Here is a 15,948-nt window from a genome sequence, read left to right on the forward strand (position 1 = left end):
TATTATAGGAATATTTAAGATGCAAGAAAATCATCTGATAAGTTAATCTTCTGATAACAATTCTTGTTTTCTTGTCCACAAGCATACTTTTTATGTCCCACTTAATGAAGAATGCCGTTTTATCTGTGAGCACAAACATTCTGGTTACAGGGTCTGTTTCAGGGTTTTGAGCCTCAGTACTATTAACATTTGGGCTAGATGATTATTTGTTGGGAGGGCTGTCCTCTTCATTAGACAATGTTTAGCAGCACCCCTGTCCTCACCCACCAGATGTAGGTCACATCCCTCCCCCTGTGTTGTGATAAACAAAAATGTCTTCAGGCATTGCCAAATGTCTCCTGAGGGGGCAGAGGACATGATAATGAGAATGAAATCCCATGGTGCAGGCAGGAAGGAATGGCTGCAGTGGTGGCAGAACTGGCCTCTGAGGAAAGCACATAGACCTTTTCAGCCAACTCTCTAATGAAGCCAATCCCAGGGTATGGGAGCCCCAAACCCAGGTCAGCCAAATCAGGAACAAATATTCACTCTGTCAGGAATGTATATTATGTCAGGCACTGGATCCTAACTATAATCCTTTGAGGAATGTCATGTTATTCATGTTTTATAGATGGGGAAGCTGAGGCTCAGAGAGGTTAAGTAACTTGCACACTAGTAAGTAGGGGAACCCAAGATTCAAACTCTGAGTAGTAGGATGGTAAACTATAGGAGACCATTCTACATGGCATGGGCCCAGCTCCCACTTGGAGAGGCACAGAACCCACACCCACAGATAGGTTCTCCCATGGGGAATCAGGCCTGCACTGTACCTAAACTGCTATGAGACTTTCTTTTGCTAAAACTCCCTTACCCTGAATTGAGGCAGCAAACATTTACTGCAAAGTAACTTCCTAAAATCCATGCTAAACCTTCCAAGGACAAGTGTAACCAGTTCAACCACTTTTCCCTTTTCATTTGCAAATATCCCTCTTCTGTGATGTGATTAGCAGCATCCTCTCCTTTGTTTTCTGTAAAAGGTAACCACCTAAAGCAAACCTGTGCATAGTAAAATGAGGACCTTCAAGTACTATGCCCAGAAAGACAATAAAAGCTCTTTCAAGCAAGGGCCAAGGCTTTTGTTCCCCTTGAGAGAGAAGCTTCCCACCCTTTTTCTCCACAGGACTTGGTAGTCCATGTGAATTTCTTTTGTTTCAACTACAATTCCATAGACCCCACAAGTCAAGGTCTGCGACAGTAAATCTTATGGTCCACCTCCTACCACTACACAGTGAAGTGTTCTATGTGATCCAGGCCTATGGAGTATGGTCAGGCAGGTAAGCCAAGAGGACCATGCTATTTATTCAATTACTCAAAGGAAGTCAAAGGCCTAACACTCTGGTTCACTTTATAGATGACTGATGGAAGGAGTTCATCTGGGCATTTCCAATATTCTCCTTAAAATGCACCAATGCAGAGGGGGATGGAAAAAACAGCTGTCTGCCTAAAGCCTAGGGGAAACATGTGAAGAACAGAAAAGAATGAGGACTTAAAGTCATAGGCCTGGGTAAGCAGCCCTGAACCCTTTGCTGTACAAATGTGAATACCCCCTAAAAAACTATGAGTGAAACTTGTCATTTCTCACATTGGGATTGCATTGTCTTCCTTCCTTCCCGAGATCTTCAGAATCTGTGTTTCAGAAAGAGAAGGAGAAGGTATGAGGTTGATTACAGTTAAGGGAAACTTTTGAAGAAAGAATGGAGAATTTGAGCTCTGGCTGGTGTGGCTCAGTGGATTGAGCACTGGACTGGGGAACCAAAGGGTCACTGGCTTGATTCCCAGTCAGGGCACATACCTGGGTTGTGAGCCAAGTTGTGCCCCCAGTAGAGGGTACCTGAGAGCAACCACACATTGATGTTTCTCTCCCTCTCTCCTTCCTTTCCCTTCTCCCTAAAAATAAATAAATAAAATATTTTAATAAAAGTCTTTGTGTGAAAGAAAAGAATGGGGAATTTGATTGTTTCTACTGTGTTTTTGGGTGCTGGGTGTTCTCTACTGAATCTGCATGAAATCTTGTATGCATCTCACATTATTGCATATAGTTTATAATTTCATAACTTGGCACTTTCTACTAGAGAGTTGGGTCAGCCATTGGAGATGGATCAAAGTGCTAAGACCTGTTCAAGGTGAGCATACAGTGAGTAGAAGCAGCCCAGGCAGGGCTGGTGCATCCAGTTGAGATGATCATAACATCTTACAGGAGATGTCATAGGACAACACCTTATAACATGTCATGGGAGAACAGCTGGAGCGGGATCACCAGGATTGCCCTGTGCCTGCCACAGTCTCCACATACTGGCAACCATTCTTGTCACACAACCTAATTAAGTAGGGGATGACTTTTGCCATCTTATAGCTACAGGAGCTGAAACACAGAGAAGTGATGGAAGTTTTCTAAAGTGATGCAGGTAGTAAGTAGCAGAGCAGAGATTTTAACCTATCTGTGATGGACTACAAGCCAGCACTCTCACCCCATCATCAAAGAGTAGGACTGGAAAACGTATTTGTTCTCAGTTTCTTCCCTGGGCAGAGATAGAGAATTCTGGATTCTCTATCAAGGCAAAAAAATGAGTGTCCTTATTGGGCGTTCACACCAGCCAAGCCCTGACAGCTTCAATTTGTGGGAGACAAGGCAGCTCCTGGAAAACAAGCACCTCCATCAGCCTGTGTCTGTAAAGTTACCTCTTGAAATTCCTATACCACTTCTCAACCTCTCTGCTCCAGAATCCAGGCAAACCCGTGATAGTAGTCAGGCTCTGTTAATCTCAGGAATGTATGTAATTCTTTTTTTTTAAGATTTTATTTATTTATTTTTAGAGAGGGGGGAAAGGAGGGAGGAAGAGAAAGAGAGGGAGGGTTTCCATTGGGGAACACGTGTGGTTGCCTCTCAGATGCTCCCCACTGGGACCCTGGCCTGCAACCCAGGCATGTGCCCTGACTGGGAATAGAATTGGTGACCCTTTGGTTCTCAGGCTGGTGCTCAATCCACTGAGCCACACCAGCCAGGGCTATAATTCTTTAAAAAAAGAATAAAAAAACAGGGTTTATTCTCTGCTATATCAGTCCCTTCACATGAAACCTGTTTGGGAGCTACTACATTAGCAAACCCATCAATTTAGCTAGTCCAGTCTTTGGCCAGTCTTGCTTTTGTTGACCCAGCCTTGGTGTGCAATGGGCATTACCCAGTCACTGCCTTTGTTTCTATAATTGAATATCAACCACTGGCACCAAGGAATAGTTCAGAAGGATGCTATAATAATTGAAGTGACCAGGAATCAGTTATGTAGTTTACAATTACTGTTTGGAGGTTAAAAGATGTACACCAAAGTGGAGCAAAGAAAAAGCAAGGGCTCATTCCAAGCTGTGTTTAGGGACACAAATTTTGGGGTAAAGCAGGAGTAGCCCACAAAGCCAGGCCAGGTCCCTAGACCAGAATCAATTGGAGAAGCCCAAGAATCTGGTAAGCAATCACTGAGCATAGTGAAGCCTGTGAATACACGGAACTATGAAACACTGTTAGAGACTTCGTGGACAGGGAGCTCCTGTCTGCAGAAAAAGAAAACTTGCAAAGAAGATCAACAACTCTTTGAATTTGGAGGATGAGAGAGAGGACTTTCATATTCATTCATATGTGTATTTGAAGGCTATGTAGATATTTGAAGACTTTGTATAGATAGTCTTCTATGTGCTCTCACTTTTCTTGGCTTGGGATCAAATCACAGACAATATAAACAAAAAATCCTTGCTGATGTGAAGATTATATTGCATCTACATCTCTCTATATTTCTATGTATGTATGTATATATAGAATACATATACATGTGTATTTAGTAAATCACATCCACTTGAGGCCTGACTAGTGACTACTAAAGTATTAATAAAATGTTATTCTTTCTTAAAAGATGATAAACATAAAATATAGATCACTTTATTTTATTTTGATTTTTCTTTTTTTTAAAGAACTTTATTTTGAAGTAATTATAGATTCAGAGGAAGTTACAAAAATAGTAGAGAAGTGTCTTGACCAGTATGTTTCAGTTGGTTGAGCGTCGTTCCACAAAGCAAAAGATCGTTGATCAGGTGTTGTGGAGAGGCAGCCAGTTGATGTTTCTCTCATGTCATTGCTTCTCTCCTTCTCTTTCTCCCTTCCCCTTTCTCTAAAATAAATAAACAAGTAAATAAACAAATAAATAGCTTTTCTAATAAATAAATCGAAAACCATAAAAAATAAAGTTTAAAGAAGCACCACAAATACTGAAGATGATATCACCTTTACTCTTAAAAGAGCAGTGAAAGTTTGGCATCACCATTACCAATCACTGGTAAGCTCTTCATCTAAGGCTCCCTGTACTCACCAGTAAACATGAGCTGTGTCTTCCTGAAATCAGATCACACTGTGCTGGGCCAATGAGACAGTCTTGGTGCTGGTTCCATTAATTAGTGATTTTACATCTTGGACAAGATCAGGTTCTGGTCACTTTAAAGACCTTTGTTAATGCCCCTAAGGCCATTCCCCATAATGATGTGGTCAGTTACGACTGAATTACAGGTTATTTGTCCAACAAATTTCTCATTGTTAACAGGGTAATTCAATAGTATGAGACTTATTTAGTCTCTTTTATAGAGACATGTCCAACCACACAGAGAACTTAGTAGATAGAATTGCTGTATTTGTTGTGGTTTTAGGTAAAAACAACTATTTTAATGATGGTTCCCAGCATCACAAAACTTTGTAAGGGGACTCATTTATTCCCTGAGCATATATTATGTGCTAGATTCTATTTTAGGTACAGTACTGGGAAACTAGTGGTGACCAATCAAAAAGGACATGGTTCCTCCCCAAATGAAGCTGGCAGCCTAATGGTAGAGACCAATTAATTAAATAATCACTGATAAATGTGAAGTTAGAACTGGGGTAAGTGAAATATAGTACATTTTAATTGACTTTGCTAATTATGTTGCAAAATGTAAAAGTACTTTTTTTCTATAATTAGGCTATTATCTTGTTTATACTGACAATTGATTTAACAAGCTTTTTATGAAGAAATTATGTTACAGAAGGTAAACTGAAGTCCATTATATGTTCAAATGACCATGAGAGAAGTTCAAGGATTTTGAATGATCGAGTTTTCACTACAGTCATTTCAGCAGTGCAGAGGGTGCTTTGGGATTTTCTTGAGTTTGGGCTAGAGTTTATGAAATCACGGATTTCCTCAAGGTATTGACATTCTTTGAATAGAGTAAAATATGGACAGAAATGACTCGTCCTCTCAGTCAAAGTTTTTTGATGAGAGATAATCTATTTTCCTATTTTAAGACGAGAAAAAATCTACTACATTTGAAACGGAAACTGCTGTCATTTAATAACAAAATGTCCTTTCTTTGAACTTCTTTATCCATATTTTGTTACTAGAAAGTAAGAGAACTGGATGTAATAACATATTACTTTAATGCACTTCATTTCTAAGACATTTCAAAAACTGACTCTGGGGAACTTTCATTCATTGCTGGGGGGAATGTACCATATGGTACAGCTGCTTTGGAAGATAGGTTGGTGGTTTCTTATAAAACTAAACATACTCTTTCCAGTAATTGAGCTCCTTGGAATTTACCTAAAGAAGTTGAAAACTTATGTCCACACAAAGACCTGCACATGAATGTTTATAGAAGCTTTATTTAAAATCATCAAAACTTGGAAGCAACCAAGATATCCTTTGATATGTGAATGGATACATGAAATGGTATAGCCAGACAATAAAATATTATTCAATGATGGGAAGAGAAGAGCTATCAAGCCATGAAAAGATGAGGAGAAAACTTAAATGCATATTACCAAGTAAAAGAAGCCAATTTGAAAAGGACACATGATTGCATGATTCCAACCATATGACATGCTGGAAAAGGAAAAACTATGTTGATAGTGATGGGGGGAAGGGGAAGGTAGGAAGGGATGAATAGGTGGAATGCAGAGGAGTTTTAGGGCAGTGAAAATACTCTGTATACTACTATAATGGTGCATAGATGTCAATAAACTTTTGCTCCAACCCATAGAATGTACACCACCAAGAGTGACCCTAATGTAAACCATGGCTTTGGCGATTATAATGTGTCAATGTAGGTTCATAGGTTGTACAAATGTATCACTCCGATGAGGGGTGTTGAGAGTGGGGGAGGCTGTGCATCTGTGCTGGCAGGGGTATATTAGAACTCTCTGTACTTTCTGCTTAGTTTTGCTTTGAACTTAAAACTGATCTAAAAAGTAAAGTTTATTAATGAAAAAAAAAACTGACTGTGGGTTTAATGAACCAGAACTTGATCATGCAAATATTACCAATCAGAGTCATTTTACTAACATTGTCCATGCAACCGATAACAAATTTGTGCAGAAATGTTTGTTGGCGGGGCCTTTAACTCACTCTCTGGACATGAAAGTCCCTTTCTTGCCATTAGTAAGATTTGCTGGTGTGGCAGTGGTGCATCCCCTCTGTTTTTATGCTCTGAAAGCAGCATTGTGTATATTCAGCCTCTGTGCCTGCTGACAATTTCCACTAATTGTTTACAGTGCTCTAATTTTTACACTCTCTTTAAAGGATCTTTGTGTGTGCTGATTGCAGAAGGTAATATTTCTGGCAGTAGTAACTATGGTAATGAATCATTCTCCTCTCAGAACTGGTGGCAGCTGCACGAGTGCCTAGACAGTAGCACCCTGGGGTTTACTAATGAGTGACTTTTCATTTGCTATGGGAGGACACTTCCATGTCCTCACATGTTTGCCTGTGTTTTGTTAAAGGCTATTCCTTGAGAGTAATGTTAGAAAAAAAGAAATCCCAGTTGGTAAAAACTTGATCTCAAAAGGAAAATATTCCAAGTTCCAGAAAGTAGAGCATGCAGAATGAAAGCCTTTGAAGGTTCTATGGGGAGGCCACCCCCGCCCCACCAGGCCTTCCTTTGGCCCAAGCATCCTTCATGCCCCTTTCAGGCATGCAGAGAGCTTTCCATCAACATTCTCCCTGCCAAATGGAGAAAAGAGTTTAAATATTTCAAAGAGTTATGTTATGGGTAATTTAAGGAGAAATAAATAAAAAGCTCCTAAACTCTCTTTGAATTATGTAATGGGAGCTTTGAAATATGTTAGCATCTGGCCTTATCAGATGTAACTGTTCTTTGTGGGAAGACTGAAATGGAAATGTAAGCCACTGTGGCTCTTTATTCTACTGGCTAATGATGAGACCAGGAGAGACAGAGAACTTCTTAACCTCACAAGAGATAAGTGCCTGCCACAATGGATGCTCTTTCCATCCACTATTTCCATGAGCAAGTAACAACATATCTTCACCAGCATCTTAAACATTTGAGTCTCAGACCACTGCTGCTTCTAGCCTAGGTAGCATTTTGGAGAGAGCTAAGGAAAAATGATATCCAGAATACCTGCTGAGTTTTCTTTTTTCCCTGCTAATTTAGATGTGGACACCCTATCATATGATTCTGGTGTGGCCCCTGACTTTTATGCTGAACACTCACTAGCAGAAATAGGGTTTTGAGAAGCAGCAGGCCATAGTCATAGTAGGGCTACCATGTGGTGCTTTCTATGCTGTTCTATATGCTTCACATGTGCTAACTATTTTATTCTTATAATGACCCTGTGATGTAGAGTTAGTTCTACTTGACAGGTGACTGGGGTGGGGGGCACAAAGAGGTCCAAGGTTACCTGGGTGGCAAATGGCAGGGCTGGAATTCACATTCAGGAAGTCTCAGGGCAAAGTTCTTGATATTATCTCTATATCTGTGTCTATATCTGTATCCACATCTATATCTCAACATTACACAGAAATGTGAGAAAGCACATGTACATGTGAGGAAGCACAGAAAGGCTCAGTTTCAAATCTCAGTTCTTCCACTCACTATTTGTTCCATAGAAATGCCTTTATCTTACTGCACCTCAGCTTCCTCCTCCATGAAATGGAAATAATTGTACCTGTTTCACAGGGTGTTTGGGGATCCAAACCAGAGTAAGCATATAAAACTTTTTTAGAGGCTCTGAAGTGCTATGGAAGTGGTTGTTTGAAGATGATAATGGTGGTAGTTACTGGAATGGTGAACTATTATTATTCTTTCTACCTGTCAGTTGGATTCTGGAATAGTTATGATAATAAGCAATTTAATATATTGGTTACTGGTAGCTAAGTTTGACAAATTGCATTTAAAGCAAGTGATGATCTACCATGTATTATACATACCCCTAAATATTAAAATGAGCAATAATTAAGGTGTTTCAGTTTCTCAGAATTGTGATTAAGAACTCACTTATTTTAAAATACCATTCTGTTCAATTAGCTTGTATGCTTAAAACATATAGTTCCGGAACAAGCATAAGGCAGACGCATTCAAAATCGGGTCTGGCAGTGTCGTTGTTATTTTTTAAAAATACCCATCTTTTTCAGAGAGATTAACATCATATGTAGCCTAAGAAAACAAGCAATAAATCCCTTTATATATCCTTCTAAACAACTCAGAGTAAGAACAAGAAGCAACTGTCAGTGAAGTGTGACCTGCGTGGGAGCTGGGATGGCTGGAGTAGTGGTGATGAAGTCAGTGATGATGTTTAGGATGCTCCAAAAGGGAACAATACCCTAGCTACAGCAGAGGATAAAACTGAATGGAATAAATATTACTGAATACAAGTTTTAAAGCTTAGTTAGCAAAATGTGTTTGAGAAATAAAAGAAGAAGAAAGGAGGAGAAAGGGAAGGAGGTTAAGAGACTGAGAGAAATGGTGGAATTTCACATTTAAGGCTTGACAAAGGTCTAAGTTTAGTGCAACAACAGGAAGTTAATTTTCCTTTCTTCCATAAATGATAGCCTGACTGTGGTTTTCCCTTTGGATATTTTTCCAGTAGAAAAGAGTTGTAAGAATATTTAATATACTTACACAACTCTCTCAAGTGGGTTAAAATAATCATTTGCTTTAAATGGAGATTTTTTTTCCTAACTTAGCTACTAGTAGCCAGTATGTTAAATCATTTACTATCATAACTGTATTCCAGAATCCAACTGGCAGGTGGAAAATATGGAGACTGGACTTTCCAACAGTAAATCACTATTACTGGCATTGTCCTTTAAGTGAGCACAATTGTGTTCTTAAAAAGTTGATTTTAGTGCTGTGTCCAAGCAGCATAAAAGCTTATACTCTGAGAAGCAGAGAATATCTTTATTGGCACTGGTGTGGGTGGGGAACAGAATAGTCCTCTTGGCAGCGAAGCAACTTTGTACACACTTATCCCACTTCAAAACTTGTGAATGTCTTAGAAGGGACCTATTAATGTATCCTCAAAAGGACATATGGTGAATGAAGGGCAGAGAATGCTACAGTAGAAAATGAATTCACTTATTAAAAAATCAGCTACTTGGTAGAACATGGTAAGTTTCCATGGAATACTACATGGAGTTTGAATCAAAGAGGAGAGGGATTTCCCAGCAGTTTGCTCTGAAGTCAGGATTTGTCTTTGCAGCACCAGATGATTCCAGACTGTATGGACCCCAGAAAAAGCAGTGAAGAGGTTGGTTACCTCAGTGCAAGATGCCCTCACCCTTCAGGCAGTCCTTTATAGAAGCACCTTCATAGCTCATTCGCACATCCCCTCTCTTGAAGGTAGGAACTTAAGAATGGGCTGTCTCAACATCCTCTTCCAAACAGTTTTACACCAAGCCTTGCTTTTTAGTTTTAAGTCCCTTTAGCCCCTGAGGTCCAGCCCATTTGAACCATCCTCCCTTCCCATTGCCCAGCTCTCTGCATGGCAGCCATGGGAGATGGACCCCACACCCATGGAGTATTCCAGCTCCTGTTAGCAGCTCCATCTGCCTTTTCCTGTTCACTATGAATCAGAAGTACACCTCCTTCTGTGGGAGTGTTCTAGTAGGTGTCCAGTGTATGTGAAGTTTCTAAATCATTCTCCAATGTCAGGATACTGTGAGTCCTTTTCTTCCAGTCAGAATGAACATGCCAAGACAGAGCCTCATGTTACAGGTCATTACATTTGTCTGTGGACTTGTCTGCTTTTCTTGTGAGACAAAAATCTTGTAAAAGTGAGGACATCTTGTTCACTCTTGGTCGCCTGCTCCCCTGCTTGGCTAGACCCCTGCATACAGTCAGTCCTCAAGAAAGGTGTGAAGAGGATGTGAATGAATTCCCACAACACGTGAGCAGTTTGGACACATTCCACAATAACACTTTTGTTCCAAGATGCACAAGCCGCAGATATCCCATTAATTTATGAGGATGTCACAGTTATCTTGGCTAAAACTCCCTCCAAACTCCAGGGATATGGAACCATTATGCCTGTCTGTGTGTTGGCACCAACTAACCAGCTCACAGGCATCCCAGCCACAAAGTAGCAGAGAAGAGTGCTATTAAAAGAAGAATCTGTGCATTTATATTTTAAAACGGGAAAATAGCAATTACTTAAAGCACAGTAATATCACATGGTCTTCCCAAGTTCCAGTGTAAGAAGCCACCAGGGCCATTTCTACTTTGTGTTAGGGTCAAGGGCACCTTTTGGGGAGGTATTCTTAGGCAGCCTTCATCACCACCCTGAGCCCACATAGCTCGGGAATTAGGTATCACATCAGTGATCCTCCCCTTCTATTCATATCACTTACTTATTCAGTGGTCTGTCCATTCAACAAACATTTATTTTAGCCTGTTCCCCAGCTGACATGTGCGAGCAGACAGAATGTTGTGGTTTGGGAAGTCTGATAGAAATCCTGCTCCACAGCCAGCCCCTAGGGGAAGTGCCTTCCAGAAGACCAGCCTGTAGGTATGGCTCTTACCCCAGGTGGGAAGACTGATAATGATGGTGTCAACCAAAGGTCAGAGGCAGTGACAGGGTAGTGACTGCAGAGGCAGTGAGGCCAGGAGTACAAGTACCACAGGCCAAAGCTAGGACAAGTCCTGGAGCCTGAGTAAAGTTTCAGTGGGGATCCTGTGTGGCTGCGATGTCCCAAACCAGTTACAAACTTCTGCTACTGACAGCTTGTGCCTGAGAGTGATGCTTTTCATGAAGAGATTGACAGAGCAGGGCCCCAAAGAGAATCTGTTGCAAGAGGAATGCAACTGGATTAAGATGTCACTGACAAATACCACATAGAACCCCCAACTCAAAGAAACATTTGACATTGGGGAAAAATGAAGAAGAAACACAAAACTCATAAAAATGAGAATGCAGAGCGTGATATAAAAATCACAAAAACTATCCATGTACTTTGCACATCCAGTGAAGAATGTAGATCATGTGAGTAGACACAGGAGGTTTATGTGGAGTAAAGAAGTTTTACTCCCAGAATGATCTTGTAGTTGTGCAGTACGCAGCTTGCTACTTGATTTTACATAGACTGCCTCCTTTCATCCACGCTGAGGTCCTAGGAGGGACACATTTTAAATTAACCCACGAGAAACCAATGGCAGTTTTTTCCTTCAAATTATGGCCCCCACACCATCCACATCATAATCACACAGGGAGCACTTATTTAGAAATCAGGTTCTTGCCCTGGCTGGCGTAGCTCAGTGGATTGAGCACAGGCTGTGAATCAAAGTGTCACAGGTTCGATTCCCAGTCAGGGTACATGACTGGGTTGCAGGCCATGACCCCCAGCAACCACACATTGATGTTGCTCTCTCTCTCTCTCTATCTGCCTCCCTTCCCTCTCTAAAAATAAATAAATAAAATCTTTTAAAAAAAATCAGGTTCTTGATCTGTCAGAATCCCTGGGGTGGAGTTCAGGAATTGGCATTTTTAATAAACTCTCCAGGTGACTTATAAGTGCACTCAAATGTGAGACCCACTGGCTGCCAAGGTTAGGAGCCTGCCCACCACACTCACTCACACACATACAGAGCCAAGACCAGCACTCAGCTCTTCTGTCCTAACTGACCCCCTCCCAGTGGGGGTCACTAAGTCGGGGTGCCACCACTCTCCATTGCACACTGAGGTTTCTAAGGTGCTTATCATAACTCAAATCCTGCCTTTTTCTTTAGATGGTTTTTTGAAGGGCTCATGAGTGAAAGATGACTGTCTGTTCAAAGAAATCCATTGATTCAGAACGACCCCTGAAAGCTTGGTCATTTGACATCTTAGAACCTGACCCTCCTTCCATCTTCTGTGACACAAAATCAGAGAGGCTGGTTAAACATAGATGTTATACTGTACACTTGTAGAATAACTCATGTTTTACTTAGAAAACCTGTGTATTATATGTTATGGTGAGGGCCCTTCTCCCTCATGATGTGGCAGATGTTGCATTCCTCGTGGAGGAACTGCCTTAGTAAAAGCCTCTCAGCACCCACTCTTGTTTTAATAGGTGGCAGAGGTGGGGAGCAGTGGCCTAGCCCTTGCTTGTCTTCCCCTTGACGCTTGGCTCCTGGGCAGGACAGCACACTCTGCAGGGCTCCTGCATGCTGCAGGTTTTTCCTGGGTGTGCTTAGGACAGGGGGGACACAGCTCCCTTATTCTGGGGTCAGTCATAGGAAGCCCAGTCTTTCACTGGGATGAGCCACATTATCCAGTAATAGCTTTGTCTGCAATATAGAGAATGTTTTAGTGTCTATCAGCCTTACTCTCTCTGCTTGAATTGAATTACCTGTATTTAATTAAATGTCTGTTTCTTTCTACTCTACATTTTCTAGAGCTAAGATGAAACAGAAGTTTGCCACACTAAGTTATTTGAAAGGACCCCAAATGTATACCTGTTTTAGTGAAACAGTTGAATAAGGATTGCTTTAGCTGGGCAGGACTTGTTGCCCCACATTAGATGCTGTTACTAAAGCAGCAGAACTGTGCAGCTTTGAGCCACCCTCCTGTTTATACAATGCCCACCAACAGCCCTGGTAGAAATAACTCCAAGAATCCAGGCCAAAGATGACAGCCACAGTTTAGACCATTCATGTGCAGTGCTGTGTGTGTGGTGGTCTGAGAATGGTCTCTTCTTCATAGCCTCTCCTCCTTCCTTTCCTTTCTATGACTTCTTTTACTTGGTCTCAACTTAAAAAGTGACTTAGTCTCCCAATTTTGCTAATAAACTTACAGCTTTTGAGTACTGATTAGGCTGTGATATGAGACAGGTGACTGAGTCAATAATGTCCCCAGAATTAAGGCAAGTACTATATTCTAATTTTCCAAGCACAGGACATTCTTGAATTGCTTTTCTGGCTTTGGGATTCTGTCATGCTCAGCCTGAAACCCCACTGGGAGGTTAGGGACTCTAGGATGAATTGTCTAAGGTTTACAAATGTCTAAGCTTCCTCCAAATGTCTAGGAAATCATTCATTTCAACGCATATCTAAGTTCACATATGTGCATATGCCAGATACTGAGTGGAACAGGCTTATATTCTGGTTGGTGAATTAGAGTAAGGCACAAAGCATTAATAACAACAGAGGGAACAGAGCATCACCAGCAAGCAACAGGAGTAAATAGAGAATTATAACAATAAATACTGTGCAATTTGGAGGGAAGGATCCTGTCAACTGGTGTTTCAAAAAAGATTTTAAGAACCAGCCTTGTGGCATAGGTAAAATGAAGGTTGGCATGTAGAAAGCTGAAGGCAGTCCCCTGCCACCTTCCCCGTCATTCTCAACACTGACTTGGAAACTGTCTTCTGACTCTTGCATCGTGTTGGGCATGAGCTCAATTTAGAGGACTGTGACTAGTGCATCTTTGGTCATGAGTCTTGAAGGCCACATTCACGGCTGTGATAAACTAGCCAATATCTGATGGAAGCCCATGCCCCCAGGGGGTCCAGTAAGGAATCTGTGTGGCTAGATTCTGTGCGTGTGTGCATGTGTCTGCAAGGTGGCAGCCCACCTGCCCATTGCCTTAAAGAGCTCACCTTCTGGTCACGCCATCTCTAACTAGGGTATGCCTAGCTTTTTCTCTATGTTATATTTTATCAGTTTGAGACAGTTCTATGGCTTTAACCTCTCCCCTTTTCTTCTCAATTTGCCTCCTCAAGGCTAGGTCGGTAAACTCTTTGTTGATCCCTCTCCTAATTTATTACCTAGAAATGTCTGTATTTCTCTTCTTGTTTTCTTCACTTCCTCTGAGTGATCTGACCTACATCAGATGGTTACAATTACTCCCATATACCTACAATGCCAAAATTAGTATCTCAAGCTTTACTTCTAACTTGAGTTACAGTCCCATTTCTGTATTTCTTCATCCCTAAGGATACCTCCAGGCATTTTAAATCTAATATATTACAAATTGAACTCATTTTCTTCTCCCCCCCCCAAATCTCCTAATCTCTTTCATTTTTCACCTTCCTTATACAACTTCTTCCTATTATGTCTGTGGTATCTCAAATTTGTTCTCAAAATTGACCCCAACTTCTTATCCTGTTTCATTATCAGACCACCTCCCAGGACAGCAGCCTTTGAACTTGACTCACTGCTCTAGAACCTCTGCTCTTGGGTTCTTCCTTTATATTGCTACCAGAATAAGTTTCTCCAAAATAAATTCTAGGCTTCTGGTCAAGATAGTGGAGCAGGGAAATGCAGTACTTGCTCCTCCCAAGCCACATCAAAACAATCATCATTAAGAACTGCCTGAAGTCTAGTTGAATAGAAGAATTCCTAAAACTATGGGTATGCCAAAGAAGCCACATTGAGACTAGTAGGAGGGGCAGAGACTAGGAACTCACTGGCCCCTTACCCATGTGTGGCAGTTAAAAACCAGGAAGATATCTCAGCTATAAAGGTTCCCCTTGAGGAGCAAGGGGTCCTTCCCCACACTAGACCCCTGAGTCCAGCATTCTAGTGCCAGGAAAAAAGGTGACCACAAATTCTGGTGAAAACCAGTGGAGATTGTGGCTGAGTGAGATGGAGGAGGGCTTCTGGAGTCCCAGGTGTTCTTCTCAAAGGGCCTATGCACAGACTGACTCAGACTCACTCACTCTGAGCTCCAGTTCTGGGGCTGCAGCTCAAAAGGCTCCAGGGACATACAGGGAGAAACTGAATCATCAGGCATTAGGACAAAGGCTGGTGAAACAGCTTTCTCCCAGACAGAAGTGCTGGCAGAGGCCATTGTTCCTTTGATGAGCTCCTGCCCCCACCCCACAGAACTGACAGATGGTCACATCTGAGACTCCATCAACTTGGCTAACCCTGTTCAACCTGTGCTGCTGATTCCCTGAGACCCCACCCACTAAATTTACAGTCCCACTGAAGCCCTTTTCATTGGTTTTTCCATAAAAATGACCTGTCTTGGCTCATTCTATGGACTTTAAAATCTCTAAAGGAAGCAGCATCTGGCCTTAGTATGCCCTGTACCTCTTATTAAGTGGCCCCAGGCATGGCAGCAGTGGCAGCTGGCTATGGTTCACAGTTTGGCCTCTCCTGGACACCTCCAAGTCTAGCACAAGTAACAACTATCTGAAGACTGCTTTTCAGGTCATACTGGTTGGCCCTGGACAGGGCACAGGTGGCAACTGACCTTGACCTGCATCTCCTGAGAGGCCCCAGAGCCAGCACATCTCATGGACAGTTTTGGATCACATCAAATATCTGTAGTCTGACCCTTCATGTCTAAATGTCTGCTGATCAATTACACTATGTCTTCCAGTCACATTAACTCATTGTGTTTCAAAGTGAATGTGTCATCTTCTTCATCAGACTAGCTCTGCTAACTTCTTTGTTTTCATTACAGGCACCCCTATTTTCTAGTCACCAAGGTTTATCACCCTTTTATCTTTTCTCAACTTAGCATTTTAGGCCTACAGATTCTTCCTTTCAATGTCCTCTTTCATCTGTCTTCTTTTCTAGAGAAAAAAAAAAGCCTGCCTTGAAAATTCAGGTCCTTACATTAGTTCTTATTTAGCAAATAAGAATATTAGGCAGTAAATGTGTGTTGAGAGAAACAATGAA

This window comes from Phyllostomus discolor, chromosome 2, assembly GCF_004126475.2.
Source record: "Phyllostomus discolor isolate MPI-MPIP mPhyDis1 chromosome 2, mPhyDis1.pri.v3, whole genome shotgun sequence".
Classification (NCBI taxonomy): Eukaryota; Metazoa; Chordata; class Mammalia; order Chiroptera; family Phyllostomidae; genus Phyllostomus; species Phyllostomus discolor.